This window comes from Gorilla gorilla, chromosome 1, assembly GCF_029281585.2.
Source record: "Gorilla gorilla gorilla isolate KB3781 chromosome 1, NHGRI_mGorGor1-v2.1_pri, whole genome shotgun sequence".
Classification (NCBI taxonomy): Eukaryota; Metazoa; Chordata; class Mammalia; order Primates; family Hominidae; genus Gorilla; species Gorilla gorilla.
Genome location: NC_073224.2, coordinates 90,498,216 through 90,506,468, shown reverse-complemented (window position 1 = coordinate 90,506,468; position 8,253 = coordinate 90,498,216). Strand labels below are relative to the sequence as shown.

General features: G+C 44.0%; 1 pseudogene; it reads right to left on the bottom strand.

Moving 5' to 3' along the window:
* Positions 1-4,543: 4,543 nt before the first annotated feature.
* LOC109026706 (RNA-binding protein EWS-like) lies at positions 4,544-6,778 on the bottom strand (annotated as a pseudogene).
* Positions 6,779-8,253: the final 1,475 nt, after the last annotated feature.

Below are 8,253 nucleotides of genomic sequence, written 5' to 3'. Positions count from 1 at the left end.
AGGAATTGATAAAAGCCTAGAGAACTAGGCTTGGAAATGGGCAGCTGTGAGGGCACCCCTGGAGGACCAGGAAACTAGAAGAAAATACTGGTCAAGCAGCAGGAACATCTTGGTCAGAGTCACATTACTGGATGAATGCTCTTAAGTCTGGTTTTTTTTTGTTGTTTTGTTTTGCTTTTGTTTTTTTTTCATGCCTTTATATTGCTAACTCAAGATTCAAAGTCCTAGGAGAGAATCTGCTAATTGCTCCACCGTATGACAGCCATAGCAGGAGCGATCTAATGTATTGGCTTCCAGAGTGAAGTCAGGCATATGGATTTCCCATGTCACCAAGGCTACCTTCAGTGGGGTAGATTATGCTCCTGGGGGGACAGAAATGTTTTAGGAAGCGGGGAAATAGTGCTGGGTGACCACAAAACAACCTATGTTCCCAACAAGGCCAGGTGTCTGATTTCCACAGTGGGTCAAGTGATTCCTTTGTCACTCCTACTCCCTCTCCCCACTAGTGGAGCTCTTGACACCACTGCCAAGACTGGGGTGAGAGAGGAGAGGAGTGGGTGCTGGCTGCTACCAGACCCCAATCTCCACCTCCAGCTTCCAGCCCCTGCTGTTCTGAAGTAGGACCTGTTCCCATGGGAACCAGGGGAATTCTAAGAGCTGGTTTTAAGGAAAGGCAGATAGGCTCCTGTGACTCTATGGTCAATCTTAGTTCTTCCTCTTCTCTCATAACAACAGTGTAGATGACATTTTAGATTCCTAAATTAAGCAGGCTTTTGTGGGTTGGCTTGAGACCCTAGTCACTAAATGTTACTAGTTTCCAAGCAACCTTCTGTCTTAGTCCATTCAGGCTGCTATAACAAAATACTATAGACAAAATGCCATGATTTATACACAACAAATATTTATTTATCATAGTTCTGGAGTCTGGTAAATCCAAGATCAATGCACCAGCAGGTTTGGTATCTGATGAGGTCTGCTTCCTCATAGACAGCTATCTTCTCGCTGTAACCTCAGATGGCAGAAGGGGTGAGAGACCTCTTTGGGGCTTCTTTTATAAGGGCTCTAACCCCATTCATGAGGGCTTCACCGTCATGACCTATCACCTCCCAAAAGCCCCACCTCCTAATACCATCACAGTGGGTATTAGGATTTCAACACATGAATGGGGGTGGGAAGCAAACATTCAGACCCTAGCAACTTCCTTTCTCCTTTCTATCCAAATGTTTATTGAATGCCAGTCATTGGAAACCAAAATAGATAGCCCTTTTTTTCATAGAACTTACAGTCTAGTGGGAGAAAACAGATATGAAACAAACAACCACACAACTAAATATGTATTTGCAAATTGGTACAATACTATACATAATAAGTAGTCATGACAGGGACATAATTTGGATGGGGAAGATATGAAAAGGCCTCTTTGAGGAAGTGACATGCAAGCTGAAGACCATGAAGATGGGAAGGTAGTGCCCACACAAAGTGACTCATTCTTAGATTTTCATCTCATGGCCAAAGTTCTATGGTTTCCTGTAGTTCTTAGCCATGGGTTGGTATTTAGGTGTGGGTGTGAAGGGGCATTGGTTTTTTTGTCTTTGTCACAATGATTCAGAAAGTACTACAGGGCTGGGAGCAGGGTCTTATGCCTGTAGTCCCAGCACTTTGGGAGGCCAAGGTGGGAGGATTGCTTGAGCCCAGGAGTTCAAGACCAGCCTGGGCAACATAGTGAAACCCTCCCCTTACAAATAGTTTTTAAAAATTAGCCAGGCATGGTGGTATGTATCTGTAGTCCCAGCTACTTGGGAGACTGAAGCAGGAGAATCTCTTGAGCCCAGGAGATTGAGCTTGCAGTAAGCCAGGTTCACGCTCCTGCACTCCAACCTGGGTAATAGAGTGGGATCCAGTCTCCAAAACAAAACAAAAAACAAAGGAAAGAAAAAAATAGAAAGAAAATACTAAGAATTTAGTGCACAGAGGCAGAAATGCTAAATGCTTACAACATGCAAGATGGTTCTGCATAACAAAGAACTGTCCTGCTCAAAATGCCAACAGCACCTTTCTCTGAGAAGCCCTGTAGGCTGAGGTCAGTCTCACAGCAGCCAACCTCATCAAAAGGAGAACTGCTACTTAGCAATAGTTGCTTTAAAAAGTTCTGAGATGTAGTCAGATGGTCAAAGCTTGAGTCCCCTGCCCATCCCTGAACCAAGCATAGTGACAGGGGGTGGAATGGTGACTCAGAGTGGGGAAGGAGTGAATCTGCCAAAGAAAATTGTGGTGCTGTTGGCAGAAGAAGGAAACTACTACTGGGCAGGCAAAATAGCAGATGCCTCTTGCATGAGTGGGAAGGGCAGTGGCACAGGAAAACTGGATGGGTAGGCAGGGGCTAGATCACTCAGGACATTGTCAAGGACCTGAGATGTCTCTTAAGGGCCCTGGGGAACCACTGACAGGTTTTAAGCAGCATAGAGGGGGTGGCAAAACCTGTGCCAAGCATCAGAGCCCTTGCATATTTAGGTTTTGTGGGCATCTTGCGCACACCTCCCTCCATGAAAGAAACAGTATATGTCCCCTGCGTCTCTCACCTTCTCCTGTCTTATATCTTTTTTTAATGTGTAGATTCCATTGTCTTCTACCTAGAGGTAAATAACACAAGCAGAATTGTGCTATGGGAAAGCACTATTCTTCCACAGGCTTCTATCACATATAGTTTGATGAACTGCATCACATTTCAGAATTTGCTTTCTGCTCTGGAGATAAGAGTTAGAATTGAGCAAGTGTTTATGTATATCCCAGGAAGTCGTTGTTTTAATCCAATTAACTACCTAGTGGAAAATCACTCTGCATCCCAGCAATGCTTATGCCATTATGGCCAAGTCCAGGGCATTGCCAACATATCTTTGCAAATTTCATTAGCAGTGGCTGTTTCCGCCTTCTTCTAGGTCATTAGTGAGTTTGTTAAACAAGGCCAGTTCTGACATCAGCCTCCGACATGCCCCAGTGGACCTTTTGCTTCCCAACCAGATGTAGTTCCTATTTACTCCTGATTATGCAGTGTTTTCACCCTGCCAGCATTCCACTTAGACGAGAGCATTCAAAAACAGGCCAATTTAATTTGGAGCACAACTTTTATGGAGGTCGTTGTCAAATGCATCACTGACACCCACATAATGCTGCTGCACTCCTGTCACCTGCTTTCTTCCAGGGTGTCCTTTTCACTCTCCTCCTATTGCTGTACTTCTAACAACAGTTTCTAAAACAAATTATTGCAACGAAATACACTAACATAAAAGTACTATTTTAACCATTTTTAAGTGTACAGTTCAGTAGTGTTAAATATATTCCTTATGCAATCAACCTCCTGAACGTTTCCATCTTGTGAAACTGAAACTCTACGTACACTGAACAATTCTTCATTCTTTCCTTCCTCCGGCCCCTGGCAATCACCATTCTGCTTTCTATCTCTGGATTTGACTACAGTATGTCCTCATATAAGCAGAATCCTACAATGTTTGTTTTTTGCAACAATGTTTGTTTTTATTTCACTTAGCATAATGCGCTCAAGGTTCATCTATGTCGTAGCATGTGTCAGAATTTCCTTTCTAAGGGTAGATCGTATTCCAATGTATGTAAATACCACATTTTGTTTATCCCATCATCTGTCAATGAGTGTTTGGGTTGCTTCCACCTCTTGGCTTTTTGTGAATAGTTCTGCTATGAACATGGGTGCACAACTGTTTGAGTCCCTGCTTTCAACTCTTTGAAGTATTTACACAGAATTGACATTGCTGATCATAGAGTAATTGTATTTTTAATATTTTTGAAAGACTATTACATTTTTTATTTATTTGAGGAATTATCATACTGTTTTCCATAGTGGCTGCACCATTTTATTAAAAAAAAAACTTTTAGGTTCAGGGGGTACATGTGTAGGTTTGTTTTATAGGCAAACTTGTGTTACAGGGGTTTTTAATACCAATTATTCCATCACCAACGTATTAAGCCTAGTACCCAACAGTTATTTTTTCTGATCCTCTCCCTCCTCCCACCCTTGACCCTCAAGTAGGCCCCAGGGTCTATTGTTCCCTCTTTGTGTCCACGTGTTCTCATCATTTAGCTCCCACTTATAAATGAGAACATGTGGTATTTGGTTTTCTGTTTCTGCATTAGTTTGCTAAGGATAATGACCTCCAGCTCTATCTATGTTCCCACAAAGGACATGATCTAGTTCTTTTTTATGGCTGCATAGTATTCCATGGTGTATACGTACCACATTTTCTTTATTTAATCTGTCATTGATGGGCATTTAGGTTGATTCCATGTCTTTGCTATTGTGAATAATGCTGCAGTGAACATACATGTGCATGTGTCTTTATGATAGAATGATTTATATTCCTATGGGTATATACCCAGTAATGGGATTGCTGGGTCAAATGATATTTCTGCTCCTAGGTTTTTGAGGAATCACCACATTGTTTTCCAGAATGGCTGAAGTAATTTACACTCCCACCAACAGTGTGAAAGCATTCCCATTTCTCTACAACCTCACCAGCATCTGTTTTTTTTTTTTTTTTTTTTTTTTTACCATTTAACTTGTTTTAATGTTTCTTCACAAATGGTGAAAAATACTAAAGTGCAGACAAAGAATAATCATAATGTTGTGGCCAACATTATAAATATGGAATTATAAATTTAAAACATTTTCTGGTTTAAAAAATAAATCTGGTAGTCAATGCAGCTCTGCGGGTTCTCTGCATCTAGTAGGGCTGATCTCTGCACTCCTGACGGTGCTCGCCTTTATCCGTTTTTCCAGGTCCTCCACGTCCTCCTCTTCTTCCTCCCATCGGTTACATCAAAGGTCCAGGGGGCTCCCCAGGGCCACCTTGTCTTCCTCCACCAAAGCCACCTCGGTCCATGCCCAGCCACCACGGAAGCCACCTCTGTCTCTACCACAGCCACCTCTGAACATTCCACTGGGACCACCATGATCCATGAGGCCACCTCTTCCTCCCCACATGCCACCAGGGCCACCTCTGCCATGATCACCACCTGGGCGTGGGAAGGGTGGCGGGAGGAAGCCTTCAGGCTTTGGGGCCTTACACTTGTTGCACTCTGTTCTCCAGGCGAAGTTCTGGTTTCCACAACACAGATTGGGACACTGCCAGTCTCCAGCTTGGTGCTGGACGTTTCCTCCTCCAGAGGTGTTCCCTCGGGAACCCTGGGGTCCTCTTGGAGGGAGGCCTCCTCTATCTCCTCCATGGCCTCCCATGTGACCCGTGGGTCCCCCAGGACTTCCTGGGCCTCCTGGACCTCCGCAGAGTGGTGGTGGCATCCCTCTGCCCTCACGGGGTGGCATACCACCCCGCATACTGTTCACTGGAGGCCTCTTCTGAGCAAGAGAGACTTTAAGTTTGCTCCCTTGAAAATCTTTCCCATCAAACCATTCCACGGCAGCTTTGGCAGTAGGTGGGTCTTCACAGGACACTGTGGCATCACCTTTAGGCTTTCTTGTTTCCTTGTCCAGGTAGGTGTGGATCATGGGTTGCCCAGTTCTCTTGTTCATCTTAACAACCCCACACTGCTTAAAGAAGTCTACCAGATCATCTAGAGTCACATCGTCATTTAATCCTTGTACATAAATTGCACTGTTGTCAGAGTCTTCATCTGGATCTACAGGTGGGCCTAGATCAAGATCTGGTCCTTCATCCATGGGTCCACCAGGCTTATTGAAGCCACCTTGCTCTCCAGCGCTGCCCATTCCACCGCATTCTCCTCCCCGCCCACCTCTGCTCATGCCTCCACGATCAAATCCCCCTCTTCCCCTGCCCCAGTTATCAGGGCCACTCATGCTCCGGTTCTCTCCTGGTCCGGAAAATCCTCCAGACTCCTGCCCATAAACACCCATGCTACTGGGGTGGTCCTGTCAGAATGAACTCTGCTGCCCGTAGCTGCTGCTCTGTTAGCTATACTGACTTGGAGCTTGTCTGTAGGATCAAGTTTGGGGTGGGTAACTAGTGGGAGGCAGCTGCCCATAGCTGCTTTGTTGACCATAGCTACTCTGCTGTCCATAGCTGCTCAGTTTCCCATAGGTGTTCTGCTGAGAGTAACTGCTCTGATCATAACTAGTTGGCTGTGTAGAGGAATAGCTGGTAGGAGGGTAGGATGGAGGTGCGGTGACTGGCTGCATGGGGTAGCTCCCAGGTACCTGGGGATAACTGCAGTTACTCTGTCCATATCCTAGGCTGGGCTGGTTATAACTCCCTGTGCTAGATTGAGGTTGACTAGTCTCAGTGGGCTTGTTTCCATTCTGCGGTCTTGTAGGTGCAGTGGCTACTGGCTGCTGCCCATAGGCTGGATAAGCAGGCTGAGTGCCATATGCAGATTGAGCTGCATAGGAGGCCTGGGTGGTGGTGACTGTAGCAGTGGTGGTATCATAAGCACCAGTGCCATACCCCTGGACAGGCTGGCTGTATGCCTGGGGGGCAGTTGGAGTAGTATAACCAGTGGGAGGCTGTCCATAAGAAGTTGCATAGGCGGTCTGCCCATAGGTTGCAGTGGTCTGAGCCTGGGTATAGCTGACATTAATGGGCTGTCCATAGGTTCCATAGCTTTGTTGCCCATATGCCTGGGTGGCCTGTGCATATCCTTGAGTGGGCTGGGTGTTGTAAGCACTGTAGCCCTGCTGCGCTGCAGCTTGGCTATAGGTACTGTAATCCGTGGATGCCATTTTCTCTCCTTCCTCCTCGTTCTCTCAACGTCCCCATCTGTTGTTTATTGACTTTTTAATAATAGTCATTCTGACTGGTGTGGTTTTGATTTGCATTTCTCTAATGATCAGTGATATTGAACTTTTTTTCATATGTTTCTTGGCCACATGTATGTCTTCTTTTGCAGTGCCTGTTCATGTCCTTTCCCACTTTTTAATAGGGGTGTTTGTTTTTTTTCTTGTAAATTTGTTTAAGTTCCTTATAATTGCTGGATGTTAGACCTTTGTTAAATGCATAGGTTGCAAAAGTTTTCTCCCATTCTGTAGGTTGGCTATTTGCTTTGTTGATAGTTTCTTTTGCTGTGCGGAAGCTCTTAAGTTTAATTAGATCCCACTTGTCAATTTTTGCTTTTGTTGCAATTGCTTTTGGTGTCTTTGTCATGAAATCTTTGCTCATTCCTATATCTAGGATGGTATTGCCCAGGTTTTCTTCTAGGGTTTTTATAGTTTTGAGTTCCACATTTAAGTTTTTTAATCCATCTCAAGTTGATTTTTGTATATGGTGTAACGAAGGGGTTCAGTTTCAGTCTTCTGCATATGGCTAGCCAGATCCCAGCACCATTTATTGAGCAGGGAGTCCTTTCCCCATTGCTTGTTTTTGTCAGCTTTGTCAAAGGTCAGTGGTTGTAGGTGTGCAGCCTTATTTCTGGGCTCTCTATTCTGTTCCATTGGTCTATATGTCTGTTTTTGTACCAGTACCATTCTGTTTTGGTTACTGTAGACCTGTAGTATATTTTGAAGTCAGGTAGTATGATGCCTCCAACTTTTTTCTTTTTGCTTAGAATTGCCTTGGCTATTTGAGCCCCTTTTTTTGTTTTATGTGAATTTTAAAAGTTATTTCTAGCTTTGTGAAGAATGACACTGGTGGTTTGATAGGAATAGCATTGAATCTTTAAATTGCTTTGGGCAGTCTGGCCATTTTAATGATATTGATTCTTCCTATCTGTGAGCATGGAATGTTTTTCTATTTGTTTGTCACCTCTGATTTCTTTGAGCAGTGTTTTGTAATTCTCATTGTAGAGATCTGTCACCTCCCTGGTTAGCTGTATTCCTAGGTATTTTATTATTTTTGTGGTGGTTGTGAATGAGATTGTGTTCTTGATTTGGCTCTTGGCTTGGCTATTGTTGGTGTATAGGAATGCTGGTGATTTCTGTATGTGGATCTTATACCCTGAAACTTTGCCAAAGTTATTTATCAGCTGAAGGAGCTTTTGAGACTATGGGGTTTTCTAGATATAGGATCATGTCATCTGCAAACAGAGCTAGTTTGACTTCCTCTCTTCCTTTTTGGATGCCTTTATTTCTTTCTCTTGCCTGATTACCCTGGCCAGGAATTCCAATACTATGTTGAATAGGCGTGGTAAGAGAAGTTATCCTTGTTTTGTGTCAGTTTTCAAGGGAAGTGCTTCTAGCTTTTGCCCATTCTGTATGATGCTGGCTGTGGGCTTGTCGTAGATGGCTTTTATTATTTTGAGGTATGTTCCTTCAATACC